This window comes from Doryrhamphus excisus, chromosome 2 (genome assembly GCF_030265055.1).
Source record: "Doryrhamphus excisus isolate RoL2022-K1 chromosome 2, RoL_Dexc_1.0, whole genome shotgun sequence".
Lineage (NCBI taxonomy): Eukaryota > Metazoa > Chordata > Actinopteri > Syngnathiformes > Syngnathidae > Doryrhamphus > Doryrhamphus excisus.
In genome coordinates this window covers 18,373,319-18,399,692 of record NC_080467.1, presented here as the reverse complement: position 1 = coordinate 18,399,692, position 26,374 = coordinate 18,373,319, and the positions used below count along the sequence as shown (strand labels likewise).

General features: G+C 41.3%; 1 protein-coding gene across 3 annotated transcripts in view; it reads left to right on the top strand.

The window, feature by feature from the left end:
• Nucleotides 1-26,374, top strand: part of cntfr (ciliary neurotrophic factor receptor) — a 229,259-nt gene that overhangs the window by 5,188 nt on the left and 197,697 nt on the right. The window contains exon 1 of one of the 3 annotated variants that reach the window (XM_058050889.1): nucleotides 23,382-23,718. The exons of 1 other annotated variant lie outside the window; for it this stretch is intronic. The gene's annotated coding sequence lies outside the window, so the exon portion shown is untranslated. Of the gene's footprint in view, nucleotides 1-23,381; nucleotides 23,719-26,374 lie in introns of those variants that run through there. One more of the 3 variants, XM_058050875.1, reaches the window with a different exon arrangement.

Below are 26,374 nucleotides of genomic sequence, written 5' to 3'. Positions count from 1 at the left end.
AGTACGGAGTACGGTGCAAAACCATGCAGCAGCAGAAGTTGCATTAATGGCAGCAAGTATTTGATTTATTATTGGACACTGCGCTGCTCACAAAAGTGTGCTGGCCACACCCCCTTGGCGTGGGGTAGTGTGCCTGGTCTATGTAATTAGAGCCCATTATATCTAAAACTGTTGGTCTTACATAAAAATGCACACATTTTATTGCATTCAATGTTTAAAAAAATGTATATGGCTCTCACAGATACACATTTTAAAATATCTGGTCTTCATGGCTCTTGTAGCCAAAAAGGTTCCCGACCCCTGATTTAATCCAACACATCAGCCATGACTAAACATGAAGGTGTCGTCTCTGTGGATGTCACTGCCTCACATTCAATGTTCATTTCGTCCTTTTATCTGTCATTTAAGTGCATTTCAGATTGTTCATTCATTCATTTTCTACTGCTTATCCTCACGAGGGTCGTGGGGGTGTTGGAGCCTATCCCGGCTGTCTTCGGGTGAGAGTCGGGGTACACCCTGGACTGGTTGCCAGCCAATCACAGGGCACATATAGACATGTCATATAGATATGGCATTAAGTCATGTTTACTTTAGAAATTGAGGAGGCGACAACTTGGGGAGTAAAAGTGACATTGTGGCATGGGGGACCGTGGAAGTAAATGATCCAACGGGAAAGAGAGGTTCAATAAACTGAGATGAATTGAATTCATTCATTCATTTTCTACCGCTCTTATCCTCACAAGGGTCACGGGGGGGAGGGGCATGGTGGCCTATCCCAGCTGTCTTCGGGCGGGGTACACCCTGGACTGGTTGCCAGCCAATCACAGGGCACATATAGACAAACAACCATTCACACTCACATTCATACCTATGGACAATTTGGAGTGGCCAATTAACCTAGCATGTTTTTGGAATGTGGGAGGAAACCAGAGTACCTGGAGAAAACCCAGGCATGCACGGGGAGAACATGCAAACTCCACACAGAAATGGAATTGAACTCGGGTCTCCCAGCTGTTAAGCCTGTATGGTAACCACTCGACCGCCGTTTAGCCCCATTTCAGATTGTTTTCTCCAAAAATATCTTGTGCTAAAATTTGTTGGTGTCCTGAATGGATGAAATTGATTTCCAAAAATTCATATGGGAAAACTGATTTGGTTAGAGTATCTTTCGGATTAATAATGCCAACCTGGCCTCCACTCTATACTGTATAGCCACTGTGTATTCACTGCTACTTTGTCCAAACAAACCCCACCGATACCTCAAAGCTACTTCCTCCCTAAAATCACATAGACTACTTTTTTTGTGCCAAATTATGAGGACTTAATTATACATCTCGCCCTATGAGATGGGAGCCAATGAAAACATTTCCAAAACAAATATGTACACATCTCTTGGAAAAGCGGGACAGCAGGGAAAATATTTACCTTGGTGGTCTATGCCGGGTCCCTTTTATGTACATATGCGGCGTTTGTTTGGATCGCATCAGCAATCTGTTTGATAAGAGGTACGAAGGCAGAGCTGAGGTCTCAATTGGTTTGAAGTCTTTCCAGAGAAGTAGCCAGCCATTAATGAAACAGTTTACAGAGAAAGAGCCAACTGATCCCTGAGCCAAATGTCTTTCTGTCTGCCATTTTTCACGTTTCTCCACTGTGCCTTTTTCTGACATTTCCCAAATGGGTGTCTCTCTAGCTTCCTTCCTGTTTCTCCTCGTTTCCATCCATCTTCTGTCCTCTGTCCCCATCTCTTTAATCATGTTTTTCACTTTGTTGCCCTCTGCCGTCTTTTTCTCCCCCTCAGTTCTATACAGCTCACTTTTTATCTGCCGTTCCGTCTTCCACTAACACCCGGCATGCCTGTTACTGCAGCTGACCTGATTAAACCTAATAAAACTACAAGCTACTGTTGCGGTACTCAACTCTGAACCCCTGACATCACTTCCTGTCCACCCGCCACTGAGCTCCTGAAGGACCGGAACACATTTATAACAACACACACAAATACATTTAAGCTTGCTTAAATGGCTTATAGGCTGCATGGCAGAGGAGTGGTTAGCGCGCAGGCCTCACAGCTAAGAGACCAGAGTTCAATCCCACCCTCGGCCATCTCTGTGTGGAGTTTGCATGTCCTCCCCGTGCATGCGTGGGTTTTCTCCGGGTACTCCAGTTTCCTCCCACATTCCAAAAACATGCTAGGTTAATTAGTGACTCCAAATTGTCCATAGGTATGAATGTGAGTGTGAATGGTTGTTTGTCTATATGTGCCCTGTGATTGGCTGGCCACCAGTCCAGGGTGTACCCCGCCTCTTGCCCAAAGACAGCTGGGATAGACTCCAGCACCCCCACGACCCTCGTAAGGATAAGCGGTAGAAAATGAATGAATGAATGAATATCTTTTTTTTTTATTATTTCTACTTCATTGTACGACTATACTATATTATGTGGGTGTTATTTTAGGTGTAGAGGGCTCTAATGATGTTAAAAAATATTTAGGGAGTCATCAGCAGGTTTTCTACAAGCTACAGGTTTTCTGTAATTATGAAAATATTACATTCATGAATAAGGAATCCTAATTTGCGGAAATTCACTCATCCCAATTAATATAATTAATTCATAATTGAACAAATTAATTAACATCCCCAATAAACAGTTTAAACAGATAAACAGTAAACGCAATATCAAATAAAGATTGTAAATGATCCCCTACCAAACATGCAATAATTCCAACTGGTGGAAGCTGGTAATGTGCCCATGAAGCACACAAATTTGTCCAGGCCCTTCAGCAAGAAGTTTGCCCTGGTCAGCGTGATTTGCTGAAAATGGAACAAATACAGGCATTCTAGACAAGATCTCACCTAGCAGGATAAGGCTGGGTAAGGTGAAGTTTTGTATCGAGTGTCCTTCAAAACATGGATATCCGCCTTACCACAGCAAGGTTAATAGGTTTCACTTTCTTTTAATAAAGCAATTTTCCACAATCTTGGATAATAGTTGTAAGGTTTTGAGCAAAAATACGTAAAAAAGGTTGATTTCGACCAAGCATGGTTTGATTGATACGTTCAAGTCGAAACTGGGTTTTTAAATTCCCCATCACACTATGAATTTTGCTGATTTTATGTACTAATTGGTTATACATTATTACTACCTGAAATGAATGAGTCACACATTTGTTACAGCATATACGATAATTATATCATAAGATTTCTCATCTAGGGGACCTGGGTTCGATTCCACGCTCAGGCATCTCTGTGTGGAGTTTGCATGTTCTCCCTGTGCATGCGTGGGTTTTCTCCGGGTACTCCGGTTTCCTCCCACATTCCAAAAACATGCTAGGTTAATTGGCGACTCCAAATTGTCCATAGGTATGAATGTGAGTGTGAATGGTTGTTTGTCTATATGTGCCCTGTGATTGGCTGGTGACCAGTCCAGGGTGTACCCCGCCTCTCACCCGAAGACAGCTGGGATTGGCTCCAGTACCCCCCGCGACCCTTGTTAGGATAAGCGGTACTGAAAATGGATGGATGCATAAATTCCCTCGTTTAAAATATCTCCATTCATTCGTTCATTTTCTACCGCTTATCCTCACGAGGGGTGCTGGAGCTGTCAGCAGGCGAGAGGACTGGTCGCCAGCCAATCACAGGGCACATATAGACAAACAACCATTCACACTCACATTCATACCTATGGACAATTTGGAGTGGCCAATTAACCTAGCATGTTTTTGGAATGTGGGAGGAAACCGGAGTACCCGGAGAAAACCCACGCATGCACGGGGAGAACATGCAAACTCCACACAGAGATGGCAGAGAGTGGGATTGAACTCGGGTCTCCTAGCTGTGAGGCCAACGTGCTAACCACTCAGTCCACCATGCAGTATCTCCATTGCTGATAAATAGGTACACAATGCATATTGGATCTCATGAGATTCTGCAGGTGTACACAGTGAAGTATATTTTATAAACATATTTTAAGGCTTTGGATTTTTTCTAATTGAGACTTTCATAAAAATGACAAGCACTTACCACCTTTCTTCAAATTCACTCCACTCGAGTGTCAGCCTTTCAGATGAGAATGTTATGCTAGTGTGACTTTGAAGTGCGATTGAGTCAAAGAAAGCGTCATGTCCCTTTGGCATGATTCACCATCTTTAAAAAATAACAAAAAAAACCCATTTCAATTCACTGCTGATCTTTTTCATAGCAGTGTCGTTTATTTTCCACTCCTCCAGCGAGATGATCTTTACAAACACGTTATGCTTCCATTTGCTCCCCAGAGAGATAAACATTGTAGGATGTGAGGGTGAGCTATCGTGGGTTGTTTGATATGGGAACAGACAAGCTGATTTATCTCTTGACTTCATTTTTAACACTATTGCACTAAGCCCTCTCTTGTGCAGGGTAATTGAAGTCAGTGGGTGGAGTAGAAGATGAGCTGCTTAACCCAGGAAATCCACCAACCAATAAATCACAGCAAAGTTGAAATACAAAAAAGCAATTGTTACAAACTCTCTTTGATAGTTTATTGCATTTTGTTCACCTTCCAAACCTGCTTTAAGCCCCCTTGTGCTCAGATTAAACTATCCTCTTCATCTTTTATTCCTCTGTCTGTCTACCTCCGTACTGCTCTGTTTGCTTCACCCCCCCCCACCACTCCTTTCCTGAACCTTCACGTCTACCAGCCCCACTTGCCTCCCGTCTCCTCCCACGTCGTGGTCAGGAAAAACGCACAAAAACCTTTGCAGTCGGAAACGGCAGCCAAGTACAAAAAAAAATCCCAACTTGTTACCGCTTGACTTTAAGCTCCTGCCAAATAAAAGCCCCTGCTCACAGGCCTGTAGGCGATAAAATGCGGTAACAAAAACCCAGGCTTGTAAATTACATCTTGATTGAAAGCTTGCAAAGAGTGGCATGTGATATACACACATGGCTACCCCAATCGCTTCCTTTCATATTTCTGTTCTTTCTCATTCCTCCATCTGCCATAAAACTGTTACAACACCATAGGTTAGAAACCCACACAAAGCAATATTAGTTGGTTTGGGTATGCTTGGTGGGATTAGTGAAGATGCCGTCACAGTGGGCATCCGTTGTCTGGAAAATGATGCCTATTTTCACTTGGATTGAGATCAGGGAAACATGCAGAATGGTCCAAAAAAGTGTTTTTTTTTTGTTCCCCCCTCTGGAAGAAGTCATTTGTCAGGTGGGCCTTCAGGCATGAAAGATGCCCCCCATGCGACATCTTCACATTGCCAGCTGCTTGCACAACCTGAAGCTTCATTGTTTCATTGAAGGAAAAAAGCAGCCCCCTCCACTGTGCCGGGTGGAAAACATCTCAGGTGGGATCTCCTTGTCATGCCAGTAACATTGAAAGTCATCATGGCCGTCAAGGTTACATTTTTTTCTTATCTGGAAGTTAAAAAAAATGCTGCTCTCGTGAAAATTTCAAACAGGCGATGGTGTGGTGTTGAAGGACACAAGGCCTTTGAAGAAGTTTTTTTGTTCTTAAAACGTTTGTCTCGCAGATGCAGTCTGATCATTACCGGACTGCACTCAGCACCAGTAGCATTCTTCATTTGGGTCAATGATGGTCATGTGTCTTGATGGGCAGCCAATCGGATCCTTCGGCTCAGGGCCGGTGAATTTTGTTGGAGGGGTCTACCACTTTTGTTCAATAACCCTCAGGATCTTTGAATAGGTTTCAAATGACGAACTGGGTCCAACCCTCACTGCATTTAAAGAGAGAAATCTGTTTTGCCTTTGCCATCAAGAAATCATGACATTAGCCACGTTTACATGAGGAGTTTTTTTCTCTTTCCGAATGGAATCTTTCCAAATTGCTTTTCCAAAAACAATGGTTTACATGGTAAGGAATATTCCAATATTCTGTCTACATGCACCGCTATAATCAAACAGAATAGTCAATGGGGCATGCCCAGTAAAACGTAAACATCAACATCACGTGATACCGACTTCCCTCAGTTTTTCTTTCATGTTGGAATAACTCTGTATTGCCAGTTTTTTGTTCATGCAGTCAAAAACAAACTTTCCGCAGCAGTCCAGTGCCGATTGCTCGCCTCCATTTTTAAAACTGAAGAACGTCTCGAGCTGTCGTGTTACATCATATCTGAGCATGCGCTGAAAGAACGCACCCGGGATAAATTTAAACAGGAAAAGATCAAATTCAATCTTGCTAATATTAATTTAATTTAATTTAATTTAATTTAATTTAATTTAATTTAATTTGAAAGAAAACATGACGAAGAAGAACAACTTTGAGCAGGTACAAGATACCTCAATCGGATTGGGGAAAGGAATATTCCACCCCTGTGAATCTGATTATATATTCATTCAGATTGGCACTTTTCTTTCGGAATGAGGTGAATACAAAGGTTACATTCTTTCCGTTTGAGCAAATGAACCGAATGCAATTGGAATATTTGGGTCCATGTATATGTGGCTATTGAATCCACCACCAATGGTCAGCCTATTGCATTTAAATTTTTTTCATTCATTCATTTTCTATCGCTTGTCCTCACGAAGGGCGCAGGGATGTTGGAGCCTATCCCAGCTGTCTTGGGGCAAGAGGCGGGGGTACACCCTGGTTGCCAGCCAATCACAGGGCACATATAGACAAACAACCATTCACACTCACATTCATACCTATGGACAATTTGGAGTCGCCAATTAACCTAGCATGTTTTTGGAATGTGGGAAGAAACCAGAGTACCCGGAGAAAACCCACGCATGCACAGGAGAACATGCAAACTCCACACAGAGATGGCAGAGGGTGGGATGGAACTCGGGTCTCCTAGCTGTGAGGCCTGCGCACTAACCACTCTAGCACCATGCAGCCCATTTTAATGTTTGTTTGCAATAATTTGCCTCCCCTTTTGAGTCTTACTCCCATTTCTTCCTCCCGTAGCCCTCCTTAGAACCTCTTGATGATCCAACAGTGCTCTATGTGAATTCTTGCAATTTTTCAACTGGTCTTTACATTATGACTAGGAGTGTTGTAAAGGTTTATACTTTGCTCCAGCAAGGGAGAGAACATGCCAATCAGTCATCTATTTGACTTTTCCTGTTCTGCCAAACCACAATGAGCATTTATAGGTCTTACACAGTTCCACCGCCACACTTTCTGCCAATAAAGAACAGTATGGCTTATTTGAAAGTCTAACTCCCATTGGAGTTAGACCTCTTACAGAATTCAACTCTAAATATGGATTGAATGGATGGATTTCCATGATGGTGTTATTTTTAAATATATTGTCTTGCAAAAAATATCATGATTTCATCCCATCTCATGGATGGTGCAAATTATCCACAAAAGTGCCGGCACCCCCCCGGCAGAAATAACATTGTTTGCAGTGGCTGTGCAGGGAAATGATACAAACTTAGCATTTGTCAGTTTTGTAGGTTGTGTCATGTGAGTCAAAGACAGCCGTAAAGTTACAATGAACTGCAAACAGTGCAAGTAATTATTATGATAGACAGCAACACCATACATAAAACTAGGAGGAAAGTTAGAATAAAAGTCAAAGGGACAGTTGGAGTTTACTCTTGCTGAGCTGCTTTCAACAGGCTCCATAAATCACACACAAACACTGCTGTTACACATTATTAGTGCGAGGCAAGCTGACAAGATGACATTGGGGCGTGTAAAAAAGACGCAACATGATCTAACCTGTGATAATATGCATTCATCTGAGCTTTGACAGTTTTTTTTTTTTTTGTCTGAAGTGGGAGGTTAATTTCAAAATGTTGAAGACCACAGCCTTTAAAATGTGGATTCAGTTTCATTTCCAGTTTCAGTTTCAGTATCATAATCTCTTGATGACAAAGACAGAAAAATGTTCCTGTCTTTCTCTGGGACAGTTTTGCATTGCATGAGAGCATGTATGGGACATTTTCAATGGGACATTGAAAGGTGGAGGGTTTGCGGGAAAAATGTAACCTTGATGATCATGATAGCTTTCAATGTTACTGGCTTCACAAGGAGATCCCACCTGAGATGTTTTTTTATGGGTGCCATCATGATCCGGACTGCTTTTTCCTTCAATAGAACAATGGAGCACGTGGAGATGTTGCAGGTGGGCATCCCTCATGACTGAAGGCCCTCATCTGTGTGGTAATGACTGGCCATTTTCCCAAAAGAGAAGGCTGCAGTTCACAGTTCCCGTCTAAGAAAGGACTTAGCCTCAATCTTTTGGACCGTCCTGAAATACTCCCCTCATATAAATTCAATTGAGTACATTTGGGGATGAATGGCAAGCAAAGTGGACATCAGTTCAAGGTAGCGGATAACCTTGTGGATGACAGTGGACCACCTATTTTTTTTTTTTGGGGGGGGGGGGGGGGTTAAGTGTTGTTTTAAGCTATGGTCTTAAACTTTTGATCAGCTGCTGAACAGTTGAATGCTTGTTCGAAGTAAATTGCATACTAAATTACATACTGTCCCACATAAAAGTGGCTCTACTTAGAACCTCTTTAAAACCCAATGGTGCAAAATGTACATTTTTACAGTTTTCAACTGTTTTTAACTGGTTTTAAGAATGTTAATACGCTTAATGCACAAAGTCTACCAGAAATAGAATAGAATATCTTTGTTGTCATTGTTATGATACAACTAAATTAAAGTGCATGATTGAAGACCACACATAAAAGCTATGAAAAGAGCCTAAAAACATATAAAAAGCCTAAATAAACATAAACATAAATAGGTGACTCCGTTCATATTGCAACCATACAATCCATTCAAGCCTACTTGCATTCACATTGTACAATCCCTAGTCCCTCTGTCCCTATTATTGAGTTTGGTTATTCCTGTTGGGTAGAAGCTAAATGCTATATTTTCATGATGTACCATCAAAGTGGGAGTAGTTTTATTCCATTTTTGTTTCAAGTTGAGCAGTGTTCCGGAACAGATTGCTTTCCACTTTTATATTTCCACTTTAAAACACAACTACAGCTGTTAGTTGAGGTTACGTTCATGGTTTAATTTCATCCTAAACCACATTACGACTTCCGTTTATAAGGACACACCTATGCATGTATGTCGTACGAGACGTAGGCATGCAGTCTGGTCTGGCACTCCTCTCTCTCGTTCATTAGCAAGATGTATGTCAAAGGATTAAGTTCAGATGGCGGATATGGGTAGCTGAGGGGCTGCTAAGGAAATCTGGACCACAGAGCTCAGGCTGCGGGATCTGTGGGAGGGATGTGTGGTGAGATGTCCATGCAGGGAGAAATCCATTCACACATACGCACGCACACATTCATACAGAGAGAGTGAGCATACTTGGATTAAATATTTTTCAGCATGTCAGTTGACACATTCATGCACACAATTTGGTATATCTGTAGATATGCATGGATAAACAACAAAGACTCCCACACAAACACACGTGCTTATTAACTAAGCAGGCTGAGGCAAACAACCACAAGGCTCTGTTGAGGTTAGGCTTCATTTCATCTTTGGCTCATGCCTAAATCTCCTCAGACGGGGCCTCGCTCTGACACATTCAGCCAACAGCCACGCTCTTATTGAGGCTGACATTGTGTTGATTTATTTTTGTTGATTCCTTTTCCGACAACAGAAAGGGTGTCCCTTCTTAGTTTTTCATCTGTTTTTCTTCTGGTGTTTCTCAACAGGTGGTGGACTCGTGCGTCTACACATGGCGTGCAAAATGTTTCTAACAATCTCAGTTTTCCCTTTGCATCTCTTTGTCTCCGCTTCATCCCTTAATACACGGCAGGATATTGAACTGCGGTTCTGGCTTGGAGAGCCCGGCAAAAAGATGTTCATCTGAGATAAAAATAGAAAACAGAGACTTTCTTAGGCCTCCAACTAAGAAAGTAGTAGACTAAGAAGAAGTGCTTTGATTTTGACAGCTGATAGCATTGTACTGTAGCCTTTTGTTCACTGCTTAATCATGCAGGCAGTTTTTTTTCTTCTTGTTTCCTTTTGTGTGCAAAATTTGCAGATGAATACAGGGCAGAAATCCTCCCATTGCTGTCACTTGGTTGGAAATTTAAAGCAAACAGTTCATCTAAGTCTGCCCTAATTGCCTTTCCGAATCCCTGTTTGTTATGCAAATACACTGATTTTACTTGCGCCGTCATATCCTGATCCAAACGTATAGCATCTTCACAACAGTTGAAGAAACATTGTTATATGAATAAGCATTTGCTTTACGTGTGGTGTACAATTACTGGCCTGCCTCACTTGCTGGATTGAGTCTCCCTCTGCAACCTGACTAAACCAGGAACCTTTATATTGTACTCCCAGTGGAACAGACACTACCTTCATACTTTACTTTGAGTTCTTTCTTAAATTCAATGTTGTCACGCACGTTCTTTAGCATAGTTCTGACACTTGAAAACCACAATGCAAAGTGAATTTCCTTCAAGAAGGATTCTGCATTGTTAAATCAAATATTTCCATTGTTGGAGCATAGAAAACCTGTTTATGACCTTCTGAATACACTTTGTAACACTATGAGAGCCCTTTAGACATGGAATAACATCCCTATAGTCATCTTTTCACTCATATTACCCAATATAATAGACGTCATATCGTATCAAATAAGACAATTATAGCCAGACTGTAGACCTGGGGTGGGCAAACTATGGCCCGGGGGGCACATGCAGCCCACCAAGCGTTTGAATCCAGCCCACCAGTTGCTTTTTAAATATTTCAACTCTTAACATACAAACTGGCAACATGACTTGCAAGTCGGATCTTATTTAATAAAAAAAACTGTAAAATGTAATGACATAGTTTGATGTGGTCTGATGTTTAAAGTGCTCCTGAAAAAAGGGACATGAGAACATGCAGCTGATAACACTACAACAGTATAACACTTCTACAGATAAAATTAGGCAAATAATTCAAGGGAAATTATAAGCATAAAATACTGTGTGTGTGTGTGTGTGTGTTAAATATATGTTCTGGCCCCCCGGACAATTTTGTTAACTCAATGCGGCCCACGAGTCAAAATATCTGCCCACCCCTGCTGTAGACTCTCAGATTGGAAGAGTTCATTTTCATTCTTCTTTTTAACTTTATTTTCTGCACACTACTTCCTGTGGTGGCTAATGTGTCATCAGTGTAATGTAATGACCTATAAGTGCATTATTATTGTACTCACATGTGTTGTTGTAAATGTGTTCCGTGGCGGACAGGAAGTGACGTTGGGGCTTGGCTCGGGTTATGGACGGAATTATTGTGCTTGTTGTTACAGTAATCAAGTTTTGTGCTTGTGTGTCACAATGAATATTAGAATAACATTACTAACTACTGGGTAGTGTAGAGTACGACATATCATACTAACGTCTTTGAATGCATCTTCTCAATGTCTGTTTAATTTAGGTATATTAAATATGCATATTATAATATTGTGGTTTATTATATTTGTACATTTGAAGCACATATTACTGTAATGTATTACAGCAGATGCAGTAATGAGACTGAAGAATATCAGCAAGTCAGCCAAGCTGCTGTATCACTGCATACACTGTGTGGTAGTAACTAATACTACATACTTATTTCAACACAGTACATTTCACCATTAATGACATCCAAATAGAAAATGCATGTACCAACAGTTTCTTATCAGATTCAATATCAAAGCCTGATAATGAGATGAAAATTAAATTTGCTGCATTTTGTTATCTAAAATATGTTAATGCAATCATCCTCATCCAATTACTTCACTTGTGAAATCAATGTACCCTTATTTATCTAACATTATACCACTAATGATAATTGCATATGCATTGAACACCGGACACGCCAGCAAGATTCCCACGGCTACCGTATGCTGTATTGTACTTTGTGTTCTGCTGGAAGTGCAATATTTACCCATCTCTCTCTCTCTCTCTTTCTCTCTCTTGCTCCTCTGTGCGCGTGGATACGTTTTTCCATTTGTTATTGGAATTCTAATTGCAAAGAAGATTACGAGTGAGTGCTGGGGATAATTGCAGCTGACAAACAGAGCATGTGGCAGGCAACACACCGGACTAATCTTATTCATAATTTAACTTCAGCGACAATGGGCCTCATTTACAGAGATGTATTCAATATTTAGGGATAATATATATGCTTGTGGATTAGTGGGAAGATGGAGACGGTGAAGTGGCTCTTTGTTAGACTGCTGCTTTGTTCACCGAGTGTCCTTATGGAACATTTGAATAACTGAGTATGCGGTGTATACTGTGATGAGAAATGTTTGTTTATTCATGACATTTAAATTCAGTGGTTTATGCTGTTGGGCAAACAACTTTTAAAAAGGTAAATTAATTATATTTACTTGGTTATTATAAGTCCGTCCATCTATCCAGCCATCAAAGTATTTTCTATGCCGCTTATCCTTACGGAGTCTATCCCAACTGACACCCTGGACTGGTTGTTTCCCTGGCAAGTGTTATTATATTATTTTGACATCTTTAGATTCAGTCCATGAGCGTAGTGCATTTTCGGTATGTCACACACAGCAGTCTGAGACTCACACAGCACAACTAGAGTTACACAACATCCACAGATAACCCATACAAAAGGGCTGAGGGGAGAAGATAGTTTGAGCCAGTCTCTCTCACACAAACTTAACTTTCACATTCAGGGCACATATGCTTAAGTTTCACTTTTATATAGACGGTGTACATTCATTCTGGGCTTTTTTGTCGATCTCCTGCCCTAATAAGACCAAATAAATTGGTCTTATTTTTAATTCAATTTGAAAGCCTTTTAAATTGTGTGGTCATTGACTACTTCTTTGATAGTAACACGGTGAAAAGAACAAGGAAGGCTAAATAAAAGGAAAAATGACACAAGCAATGTAAATTAGTAACAGAATCACACCTTCATAATTGTAATTAGGTTCCAGGGAAAGTAATTACCATAATCCCTCATTCATTGTTGTCAATTGCCCGACCGTGATGCATGTGAATTTAATTTAAGTTAAGTTCCTCATTAACAAATGGATTACTATCACGTAAGGTTTCCGACCTTCTAAATATGGTTTGCAACATTAGAGTCCTCCAGAGGTGAAATAACACCCCTATAGTCACCTTGACACTCGTATTACCCAATATGGCTGACAAAGTACAAGTAAAATAGCCATCAATAAGACTAATGTTTGTTTGTGTTACTATAAATGTGTTTCCCTGACGGACCTGAGTGATGAGTGACGGGCCTCAAACCTGCAATAAAAACCTGTTGTCCCAGGTAAGTCCGGTGCCTCTCTGAATTGTTATCACAGTAACATTACTGACTCCTTGTGACCAGTGTAGAAAACGACATATAAATACCCATTATAGTCTGTTACAGGGTGATTTATTCATATATTTTTGAAAAACAGTGATCGAGTGTGAAAATTGAAGCGTTTTCAATATTTATGTTCAATATTGTACGGAACTCGAGACAGCGTACCAAAACCCAGTCATACCAAAACTGGGGCATACTACATACTAGAAAACCTTTCATGTATTACCAAAGCCCCATCAGTCTTTTCTGTAGTCTTTAAGATAGCATACAGTATTCCTTTAAATATGCCTTCAAAGCACTTGAAACATTATTTTTGTAGATTAACCATACGAGAGGATGAGAGTGTTATTCATACCCAAAGTGTGGAGTTGATTAAAACCTTTTCCATTACTGCAGCCATACTTTCATGTATATTCTTTATTGTTATTCGTTAGAAAGATTGACTGTTTTTACAGGCTTTGAAACACTTCAAAGATAACGACACTTTCATGTAGTTTATCTAAAATTGAGTGTAAACACCTTTTTTGTTTTTTTTTTCTACAGATAGCAATAAAAATGTTCGGAGCATGTTGTCATGATGAATACAGTGTAATAATGCAGTATGCCTGTTGGCGGATTTGTTTATTTATGCTTTTATGTCTGTTCCTTTGCATTCCGTATGGTAATGCATCATGGGTGATATGGCATCGTGGCTAAGGTACTGCAACTGGCACATAGCATAAGATTTAATGGAATGTATATTGTAAATGTAGGTGCTACATACTATATTGTTGTATAATTCCATAAATCCATGTTTGGGTTTTAGAATAGTCTTGTAATGGATCGGGAGCTGAAGAAGTAGGGGGCAGGGGGGGATGCCCCCCTACTAGCAGTTTTTCATTTTTTGTTGTTTTTTCTTTTACTGTAGTCTTGTAGCATTGCAACATATGTTCTGTCTCACAAATGTCACCGACTTTCCAAGTCTGCTTGATCACCATTGACTGCTTTACTACTTTGGATAAGAACTGGAAAAAAATGACTAAAATGTTGCAGCTTTCTCCACCCCCCTGTGGTTTCCATCTTTTCTTGTTCTTGGGTGATTGCTGGAGTGTGCACAGGCGTACTCTATAGCAATATCAATTTGGTGAATGCTAGCAGACGTTAGCTGTTCGATATCAGTCACGATGAAATGTAATGAACACATTCTAATTCCAGTTGAAGCACTTCTAAATTGATGCAAAATACTGTATTTCATCACTTTGTTGTTCTTCCTGTGTGACCTGTTTGTGTCTTTCTAATTTAAAAGACACAGTAGGGTGTCTGATGTGCTGCCAAAAAGGCCCAGTGGTGTCACATGAAGTGTGTTTTTTTTTTATGTCTCACAGGATATTTCATTTTATTGGGAAGCCCCTGGCAGCTCTGGGTCGCTGGCAGATTTTTGTTATTTTGTGTGTTGTGATACCATTTTATTTTGTACAACTCATTAAGTCTGGGTTTTTACTTTTATATCTGCCCTTCTGCATACTTTGCGATGAAAGATCGTTTGAGATACGTTTGCTTTTAGCTCCTCCGTCCAAAACAGGGCTGGAGCATCACGATCAGTTGCGGACCACTGATAAAAAATATAAAAACAAGCTGGATGCTGCAGAGATAATTCCCGAGCTCTTGAACACCCCGCTGGGACAGTAAAACGTGTTGTTCTTCTATCAGCTTGAACCACTCTGGCATCCTCCTGTTATCGCCTCACCCAGAGAATTGACACTCTCTAGATATTTTCTCTTCATCGGGCTATTATCTCTCAACCTGATGGTTGGTTTTGCATGTAAGGCTGAGTTAGAACATCAGGTCCTAAAATAACAAAACCAGTCTGTCTTGCAACCAGGCCAGGTTCAAAGTCACTTAAATTAACATTCTTTTTTTTTTTTTTTTTAATTACCATTCTATCATGGTTGCTCAGTTTGGCAGATCGTCCATCCTTCCATCCATCGTGAGTATGGATAGGATTGCAAGGTTTATAATATTTACATGATATTAATACGATTTAAACAATAAAACCATGTCCTCAACCCCACCAGTGGTCTTCGCAGACATTCTATTTTGTGAATTCAGATCCAATTTGGACAGCAGATAGTGTGGACTGTCAAGGCTTCCCGTATATTTTTAGAGAAAACAGGTTTAGCGTTAGGAAATGGAAGGAAAATGAAGTCATAAAGTAAATGTCAGACAAGTCATTTACTGTTGAACACCAACGCAAGAGAAAGCGCCCATGAGGTCTCTCAAAACGGCATACATATTTTATATTAGTGAGTTATGTTTAATGGTGTCTTGTGTCCACAGATCTTCGGTGCAAAGAAAAGACGTTCCTCAATGTTAAAGCCAAAGACTCAAATACCTCAGTCTGCAATCTTTCAGGCAGCCAGCCCTAATGAGAGGAGCTCCGTGTTCACATGCAGTAGGTTACTTATGCAGGTAGACATTGAACTGTACACCACTGTGGAAGCGATCTCAAGAGCATTTAACTTTTAATTTGATGCTGAAGCTTTGTAAGAAAGTTAAGGTACTACAATTACTTTCTTCACCCGGTCACCCGTCAGCCTGGTTGTTTAGCTTGTCTTCTTCTAATGAGCCCTGAGTATGTCGGAATCCATCTATCAGAATGGAACAACACAGAAAATAACCTTTACCAGCTAATTAGTCCAAGGCACGTCTCTTCAAATTTCAAAAGTAGCATTTTTTTCATGAGATGAAACCGGGAATGACAAACTTTTCCGCATTTGTCAGCAGCGAGAGAGACATTTTAGACAGTTTGGGAGTAAAAAAAAAATGGTGGGACATGGTGGAATGAGCTAAAAGATGTACTGAACTCCATGTATTGTTTTTCCCTGGATGATAGTCATAATAATGCCATGTTTGGTACACTCCAGGTATATTCGATATCCGAATATGTCAAGTGTCATTTTCTACCGCTTATCCTCACAAGGGTTGTGCGGGGTGCTGGAGCCTATCCCAGCTGTCTTCAGGCAAGAGGCGGGGTACACCCTGGACTGGTTGCCAGCCAATCACAGGGCACATATAGACAAACAACCATTCACACTCACATTCATACCTATGGACAATTTGGAGTCAATTAACCTAGCATGTTTTAGGAAACCGGAGTACCCGGAGAAAACCCACACATGCATTTGCCAAGGTTTGGAGATTGCCAAGGGTGGAATTGAACTTGGGTCTCCTAGCTGTGAGGCCTGCGCACTAACCACTCACCCACCAAACAGCTGAATAGCTTAAAAGTTATGAATCTGGTACAATGGCACAACTAAATGGCAAAGGGAACATCTTATAATCCTACTTTTAGTTTCATGCAAGTCATTATTTTTACAGAATCGATGGCATTAATTGACTTAACTTGACTTGTAGTAGCTTGATGAAAATTTTAAGACAAGGGAAAAAAAACTGCTTGGAAATGGAAGCGAGGCATTTTTTGGAGTCACCGACTTATTTATGTTAGCATTAAAGTGAAATAGGCTGTTCATGAGCTATTCAGTTGCTTGAGATTACAGCCTTTGAACACCAAGATTTTGTGGATTCAATAGCCACGTATACATGGACCCAAATATTCCAATTCCATTCGGTTTATTTGCTCAAACGGAAAGAATGTAACCTTTGTATACACCTCATTCCGAAAGAAAAGTACAAATTCGAATGAATATATAATTGGATTCACAGGGGTGGAATATTCCTTTCCCCAATCCGATTGAGGTATCTTGTACCCGCTCAAACGGGAAGTTGTCATTGTGTGTTCTTCTTCGTCATGTTTTTCTTCTTCTGTTGTTTATTGGTGGTTGGCAAGCAGCTTTTGTGTGCATTACCGCCATCTGTGGAACAGAATCTAAACCCTTCTATACTTTATTCACGTCCAGTTTTATTTAAAAAAGAAAATATATTATCTATATAAAACATGTCCTGAGTTTAATTATAAAATATTAGCAAGATTGAATTTGATCTTTTCCTGTTTAAATTTATCCCGGGTGCGTTCTTTCAGTGCATGCTCAGATATGACGTAGCACACAGCTCCAGACGTTCTTCAGTTTTAAAAATGGAGGCGAGCAATCAGCACTGGACTGCTGCGGAAAGTTTGTTTTTGATCCAAACTAAATTTCAAGACTGGACGAAGGAAAAACTGGCAATACGGAGTTATTCCAACAAGTGAAAGAAAAACTGTTTACGTTTTACTGCGCATTCCCCATTGACTATTCTGTTTGATTATAGCGGCGCATGTAGACAAGAGATTGGAATATTCCTTTCCATGTATACCATTGTTTTCGGAAAGGTCATTTGGAAAGATTCCATTGGGAAAAAGAAAACTCCTCATGTAAATGTGGCTAATGTGATTTTCTGTCAAGTATTCACACTGATCACTGGTTCACATGATCTCTTGATGGCAAAGGCAAAAAAGCTTTCTCAGTTTGAATACGTCGGATTGTTGAACCGCATAAGCCAGGCCTCTCACAGCATGCCATGCCTGCTGAGGTTGGATGCAGACAAGACAGTCATTTCAAGCGTCTTCAAAGATCCTGAGGGTTATGGAACAAAAGAGTCGCTGGTAAAAATAATTCACCAGCTGTCCATCAAGATATGAGACGATCCACGGCCCAAATTAAGGTTGTTATCTGCAAGAGAAGCATTTTAAGAACAAAAAAATCATCTCTTTAACACCACCATATTGGCTGTTAGTATGTGTTTGTTAGCACCAAACATGGGACATTGAAAGGTGGAAGAATGTTTTATTCTCGGATGAGGAAAAAATGTCACCTTGACGGCCCTGATGGCTTCCAATGTTACCGGCATGACAAGGAGATCCCACCTGAGTGTGTTGAATTATTTCATTACACTCAGGTGAGGAGCGATCAAATGAATTCAATGTCATGTCTTTATTGCGTACATGAATGTAGTGCGGGTTACCCACAGGAAAAATCCCAAAGAAATACTTGTGGTGACCCATATTTTCATTATGCATTTATTCACTGTCAGCTGTGATCAGTTTTGAACATCGCTCACCAAGTAGAACACTTGGAGTTTGATTTCGACTGTTGCATTTTCTGAAGAGATACAGATCGACGTTAAATGCTGTCATTTTGTGTTTTGCCCTGCATTCATCACGATGAGTTAATTTGATGGTAGGATGAAGACAGACATTTGACATGATGTCATCTCAGCTTCCGGGAGTATCACTCCTCTAGTTTGAGGAAGGAAAATAATCATGTGTGCAAACACACCTTGCATAGCAAACACTGATATTTTGTCTTCACCTTATCAGTGCAAATAAATATTTGGCTTAGTGCGGATGGAGGCTTGGGGGCCGGATGATGTTGGTGATTCAGGAAATAAAGTGCCATGGGGCCGAAAGGCGTGTTGTTGCTTTCCCTTTGCAGTCTCCTATTGAGGAGGAATCTATCTCCGACCCCGGCTAACACCCGTAGACATGCTGATAAGCAATGAATATTTATTATACTCTGTCTCTCTTTCACGTATACTATATTCATCCATCTCTCCCAAGACATTCCTAAAACAAACATGGGTGCATGAAGGCACATGAAGGGTGTTACACACAAATGAAGACACACGGCCTCCTAAAATGGATAGTAAACTACAGGTGTCTTAGAGTATTCGACAATTCGATTCGGAGGAGTCTGATATTATACTATACGGGTGTACAGTATTGTCATAGAAAATTAAAACAGGCTTAGATGGAAGACTCAGTTGACTGTAAAGTTTTATTTTGCTCTAATGGCATGTTTTTTATTTGTTTCGGACATGCTTATTTTTTATTTGAATGTATTATTTTGTGGGAATTAGCAAATCACGAAACCAAGCCTGTAATTAATTAATTTATTCAATTAAATTACAGATTCTTAACAACCTTAACAAGCACCTGAGGACATGATTCAGCAGTTATCTTTAATTTGCTGTGGGATAACAAAACCTTGATGACCGCTTAAACTTATGTATCGTCCGAATGTTAACTGTGAGGCATGGATTGTAACTTTTAGAGGCTTGGCAGTGGCCTAAAGTGAATACAATTTTCATGCATCTGTATATTAAACACAAGTTAAAATGTATCACTTTTTTTCTATGTAACATTCATTAACTTATTTGTCTTAAATGTTGGACAATCATTTCAAAAAGTAAAATAGCAATCAATGTAAAATTGTGCCTCTCACAACAGCAACAGTTTTGAACAGCATGGGATTAATCTATCCAAGTTTTACGGGTGTCATTTGGGGTGAGGTATTCGGTAAAAATCAATGTGAATTTTGCCATGTTTTTTTTTTGTATAATTGCATAGACGGGTGGTAGAAAATTGTGGCCAGTTGAGCACAATCGCAACATTAAATTGTTGTACTCTGTACTTTGACCCATGCTTCCTCTGTCTTCATCTTTTTGTCCCTGTTATCATCTAACCCCTGGAAATGCAGCCTTGTTCGATACAACAGAGTATCTAGGGATGAGCAGTACACCCGGATCTGGATCTGGATCTGGATACGGATCTGGATACAGATACAGATACTTTGTTGTATCAGACAAGGCTGCATTTCCAGTGGTTAGATGATAATAGGGACAAATAGATCAGAGGAAGCATGGGTCAAATATGAGTACAACAATTTCACGTTCCGATTTCATCTGCATACAGATCTGTACCTGTACCTGTTCACCCATCTAAATGATCTGTATCTTATCTGTACTTGTAGTGGGCGGGGCATAAACAGGAAGTGGGCGTGGTTCAACCGGAAATGTGTGAGCCTTACAATGGATTCTTAATTTATCTAAGATTAGATTAGATTTAAGACTCAAACTCAGTTTCCACTGTATTGCACTTTTATGAGGTTACAGGAATGAAGGAATATTTCCTCAAAGCACTGCAGAAGTTAAACAACCATGCCGTTGGACTGGAATGTTACAAAAGTTATTTTGAAAATAAATGGCAACAGCGGGGGCTGCACAGCATTTGAGTGGTTAGCGTGCAGACCTCACAGCTAGGACACCCGAGTTCAATCCCACCCTTGGCCATCTCTGTGTGGAGTTTGCATGTTCTCCCCGTGCATGCGTGGGTTTTCTCCGGGTACTCTGGTTTCCTCCCACATTCCAAAAACATGCTAGGTTAATTGGCGACTCCAAATTGTCCATAGGTATGAATGTGAGTGTGAATGGTTGTTTGTCTATATGTGCCCTGTGATTGGCTGGCCACCAGTCCAGGGTGTACCCTGCCTCTCGCCCGAAGACAGCTGGGATAGGCTCCAGCACCCCCGCGACCCTCGTGAGGATAAGCGGTAGAAAATGAATGAATGAATGCCAGCGCCTATTTCGGTGGAAACACCTAATGTGCGGTGCTTTCCCTCGATGGTGTTCCTTAAACGTGTCCTACCTGTGATGCAGCTGAGGCAGCTCTGCAGCTGAAGGTCAATTTTAAAAGGTTTTCATTACTGAAAAGGTCAACGCTTCCAGGTGTGAAGCATTGCTGTAGCAAAGCCGCCAAAAAGCACAGGAAACATTTCAAATGTATCACGTGTCAAGGCATTTAATTTTTGTCATAATATATATGGATACGTTTCTGCCTAATGTACCCATGTTGATGATATGATTGAAGAGTAGATGTTAAGTTTTCAGCTCGGTGGATTCGTGAAAATATGGCAATTACTTGCATCACGTAGGAATTCCAGCCAACTTTTTCAGATTGCTTCCATTTACAGAGGCTCAATCATGTTTGGACTTTTTACAACAGTAAATATAAACCTAATTTTTAAGTGGATGGGTATCATTTACAGTATGAATGTGGAGACCAGGGACATTGCCAGATTCTTCCCTGGTAATTCATCTAAAAGCCTTTACTAGCTGCTTCTTTGTGGGTCCCGCTGCCTTCACATTTCTCTTCGGGAAGTGAAAAGCATGCTCCATTGGGTTGAGGTCAGGCAACTGACTTGGCCATTCAAAAATATTCAATCTATCTGCCTTCAGAAACTCTTTGCAGTATCTTTCGCAAAAGAGAGTCTAAACTTATGAACTGAAAGTGACTGAGAGTCAAGACTTGACTGCTCACACTGGATGTTCGAGTTGGAAGTGCATGTTTTAACTGTTAATGTCAAATCCAATAAATGTCTGTGGATGCTAAAAACATGGCTAACTGCAAAAGCGGTACGCTGCACCGTCAGCCTTGATCCACCCAAAAATGTCTATAAACTACAACAGCAATGTTGCAGCAGATTGGACTTTTAATTTGGTTTATCTCTGTTTCTGACATATTTGCATTTTTTGATACACTCCTAATTAAAATTTCGAGACCAGTTGAAGAGTTGCAGGCATTTACAGCTGACTGCATCAGAATTTACATCCAAATCTGATTACGTTCGAAGACAGAAGGCTTTCATGCCTTTGCCATCAAAAGACCATGACACTGTAACAAGAAAATAACATTGAATCCACAGTTTTGGACAATATTTTGGCATTTAAAGGCTGTGTCATTGTTGCTTTGAATAAATTGTTCCTTCTGTTTCCATTTTGAAGCTCTACTAGAACCATTTTAGAACCAATAGTGCAAAATGTAGATTCTCTGTTTTCTCGTTCTTGCTTAATGCTTTGACTTCAGTTCGAGGTAGCAACGGGGCACACCCGCCTCCTATTAGTAATGTCGGTACTATTTAACTCAGCTGGTGGTACAGCTAGTTAACTGTTAGTATTGTGTGTCCTGAGAGGTTTTCATGCGTCCCGCTGCACCTCCTGTAGCTATTTCCTGCTGCCAAGCTTCTATGCCCCTTTTTGACTCTAGTCCTTTCTAGTCTCTTCATGCTTTATACTTGTTTTTGCCGATCTATGTGAGCTAATTATTTGTTCATTAAAGATTTTATTAATCAAACCTGCCACCATGTTCTACTTATCAGGGCGCACTTGAAGACCAGCCCAGTCCACCTGTCTCATGTTGTCCCCCCATCTTTTATTTATTTGACTGTGGCTGCCTTGGACTGTTCTACCTGGATAGACTTTGCAAAGCTTGATGAGCAGGAAATGTCATTGATTGGTTGGCTGTAGAACACATTTCCTGTGTGTTTCTGTGAGCATACAGCCCCCTCCGTGAACACGTTCTTCTTCGATTTCAGATCAACAGTTGCAATATCCACACAAATAACTGGCCGTAACAAATGGATTTACACCATCCGTCTTTAATTGCCATAGTTTATTCACGATGAAGGAAGGTAAAAAGTTAAATAGTCTACCAGTGTTGTGTTTGCTTACAGAGTTGACATCACATGCTGCACTCAACCTGGACGAAGAGCTATAAAAGCAGCCTGTAGACACACAAGAGCAGCTGCCCACATTTTATTGGCCTGTGGCACATTAAACCATAAATAAACATTAAAAAGGGAGAAAATAGAGCAAAAGGCAGAATGTAATAACAAAAACAACAAACACTGATATTAAAAACCAATAACACAAATGTTTTGTGTTATATATATATATGTATATATATGTGTGTGTGTGTGTGTGTGCATATATAATTAATTAAATAATTAATAACATTTATTTTGCCTTCTTCTTTCATTCATTCATTTTCTACCGCTTTTCCTCACGAGGGTCGCGGTGGTGCTGGAGCCTATCCCAGCTGTCTTAACAAATAAAAATATATATAAAGTGGACTATGAAGCGAGTACAATATCGTTTTTAAAATGTGTTTTATAAAAGACACATTATGCATTCATCCGAATTTCCCATGAAATATAACTAATAAAAATGAAGTAAAAAAAAAAAACATGAATGAAAAATTTTGCTGGCATAATATTACACACAATTGCAAAAATATAAAGTATTTTCATTGCGAGCAAATACAGCACATACTGTGGATAAACGCTGGTTATGTGATGGAGGCAAATACACTACGCCTAAAGATATTTTTAATGAAATCGGAATATATTGAGAACAGCCCTCCCAATTCAGTAACCATTTTATTCCAAGTTATTTGCCTTTTCTCCTTGTTGCTAATTGTCCGTGTTCATTCTGCATATGCGTCTGTGTGTGTCTTAATAGTACGTGTGTGGGCTGCAGCTTACACTTCTCTCAGCGGTGGCTAGGGGGTGCACTGTGGACATGATGTGTGTAAGCATAGGATGGAAGAGAGCGAGTGAGTGAGTGTGTGTGTGTGTGTGTGTACGTGTGTGTGTCAGTAATATATTCCTGCCTGTGGCTGGGCTGGTCACATGGGGGAGAGCAGTCTGTTTAAAACAGCCTCAGCTCCCTCGCTCAGAGCACTGCAAGACACAGAGACAGACACACACGTTGCCTCTCTCTTTCACACAAGCGCTCACACACATGCTCACGTACGGAGACGGCAACTTTCCTCTATCGGACTGACACAACACACGGGAGTGACAGATCAGGACTGACACGGACTGACTGACAGATCAGGAAAAGCCAGAAATAAAGAGGAGGTTCCCAGTGAGTAGCCAATTGATTTGTATTTCACATTTGAATTAGTCTTTTTGATTTGTGTACACTGCGTGTTGTGCTGCTACGCTGTCTGAACAGGACCCGACAGAGGCTGAGTGTAGGAGAGAGTTGCCTGAATGGGACTGTGAGAGTGAAAGGAAGGCAAACATAGCATACAAGATGTGGTGCTGGTGCAACCCCGGGATACATCTCCATCAATCTGCCCCTCCGCCTGTGGGATCTAATGCTGTTAATTAGCAGCGTACGCTTGGAATGAAAGGAATGCCATTGCACCAAGTCGGACTGTGGGGTTTTGCGCCGGACCCTTGTGCTCTCTGTGCATGTCCTCTCCCGGTGTTTTTATTGTAAGATCCAAACTCCCTGACACGGAAGCTGATTTGGATGATACAGACCCATTGATGTGCAGATTGAAGGGGATAGACCCGTCACAGTTGTGTTTCGGTGATGTGCTGGAGCTGGGGTGGGGGGGAGCAGTCTTGAAGTCTGTACTCTTCCCTGTTGTTCCGTTCGAGTCCCTGTCCGAGTGAGTCACTGTTCATCCTCCCTTGTTCGTCAGTCTTGACAAGCTCTCACCGCTCTATTTCAGCGCTTATACGTATATGCCCTTCTCTGCCATGCTTTTTTATTGAATCCCAAACTAGCCCGTCTTCCTCCTTTTCTGCTACGACACGCTGACATGCATTGTGGAATTTGGAGTTGTATAGAAAGTGAGAGGATTGCAGAGTTGTGAGGAGGAGAGGAGTTGAGGGAGAAGAATGAGGGAGAAAGTGGGGGGGGGGGCATTGAAAAGGCTGACACTGACTCGGACAATTAGCCTGGGGAGTCTGTCCTGGGGTGCTATTCTGAGAGGGGCTTTGGCCCCTGGGCCCTGGGCGCTGGGTCATGGGATGCCTTGACCCCTCCAGTCGACAGCTAGGCATGGGAGCCATTATTATGGCCTGATTGATTAGCACTGAGCGGAAATCCCTTTTCTCTTCTCTCCTCAGGAGAAAAAGACGAGCGCTTTTTGTCCTTTTGCTGCTGCTGGTTTAGTATCCGCGCGCCTGGCAGTGGAAAGTTTTGCGTGTGTACTCCCTTCCACAAGTGTGTGTGTGCATGTTTGAGTGAGTATTTATTTAAGTTCCAAGATGGACAAGTTGCTTCTTGTGACTGATGCTGCATGAATGGGGGTGCGATCGGGCTGCTTGCGTACCATTTTATAATGATAAGCTCTGGGAGAACATACGGAGAAGAAATAAATGCGTCAAGCCCTTTTTTTTTGTTATTTGCATCACCATCTCATTTCACTGCTTTAATCTTCGCCGTCCCATCCTCCCCTAACCTTCACTCCCCACCTTCCTCCTCCTCCGCCGCCTCCTCCTCCTCTCTTGTCCGGGAGTTTAGTGGGGTGTTTAGCCCAGCTCACGGCTGATCAAAGCAGGACGTGTCAGACTGAGCTTAGCCCAGGCACTCCTAATGGAGCGCCGTTTTCATGCCTTGTTGGTGGTGGAGAAGGAGGGAGAGATGGGAGTTTGGTGGGGCGGACGGGGTGCAGAAAAGCCCCCCCCCCTCAAACAAAAAAAAGTGACAGAGAGAGCTGAAGGCAAGTCAGCCGAGTGAGAGTGAAAGGGGTTCAAATAAGAACAAAGCAGGAGAGTCGACAAGAGGCAGCAGTGAGAATAAACAAGCTGAACAGGAATTCAGGGAGGATAGATGCAGAGGAGAAATATTGCCACGGCGGTGACGGATACCTGTTGCATCGAAAACTACAACTTCTCTTCAAAGTCCAACCAAACGCATTCAACTCTCCTCAGAGCCTCACCACTTCTGCTGAGAATCTCCGGAGATAATATGGTCATTTTCTATTGGACGGTGAGGCCGGCATGGAATAGCTCCCACACATGTTTTGGTTTTATGCTGGAAGCAACACCAGACGGGAAGAGAGCTTTATGTGTGCGTGTGTGGGATACAGGGGGGAGATAATAAGAAAAAGGGGGAATGTGTGTCCATATACCTGCATGCCAACTAATACACAGAAGCGCATTTAAACAGTCTACTAAAAAAGTTTTACATCCTATTTTAAATGCATATGTAATTTAGTCATGTTTACTTTAGAAATTGAGGAGACAACTTGGGGAGTAAAAGTGACATTGTGGCATGGGGGACCGTGGAAGTAAATGATCCAACGGGAAAGAGAGGTTCAATAAACTGAGATTAATTGAATTCATTCATTCATTTTCTACCGCTCTTATCCTCATAAGGGTCGCGGGGTGGTGGCCTATCCCAGCTGTCTTCGGGCGCGAGGCGGGGTACACCCTGGACTGGTTGCCAGCCAATCACAGGGCACACATATAGACAAACAACCATTCACACTCACATTCATACCTATGGACAATTTGGAGTCGCCAATTAACCTAGCATGTTTTTGGAATGTGGGAGGAAACCGGAGTAAACCCACGCATGCACAGGGAGAACATGCAAACTCCACTCAGAGATGGCCGAGGGTGGAATTGAACTCTGGTCTCCTAGCTGTGACGTCTGTGCGCTAACCACTCGCCCACCTTGCAGCCAATAAACTGAGATGTGAACACATATTGTTTTGCTACTTAAGTGGGGTAAGTCACAGTTGATGCACTACACTGCCGCATGTCAAAAAATCCAAACT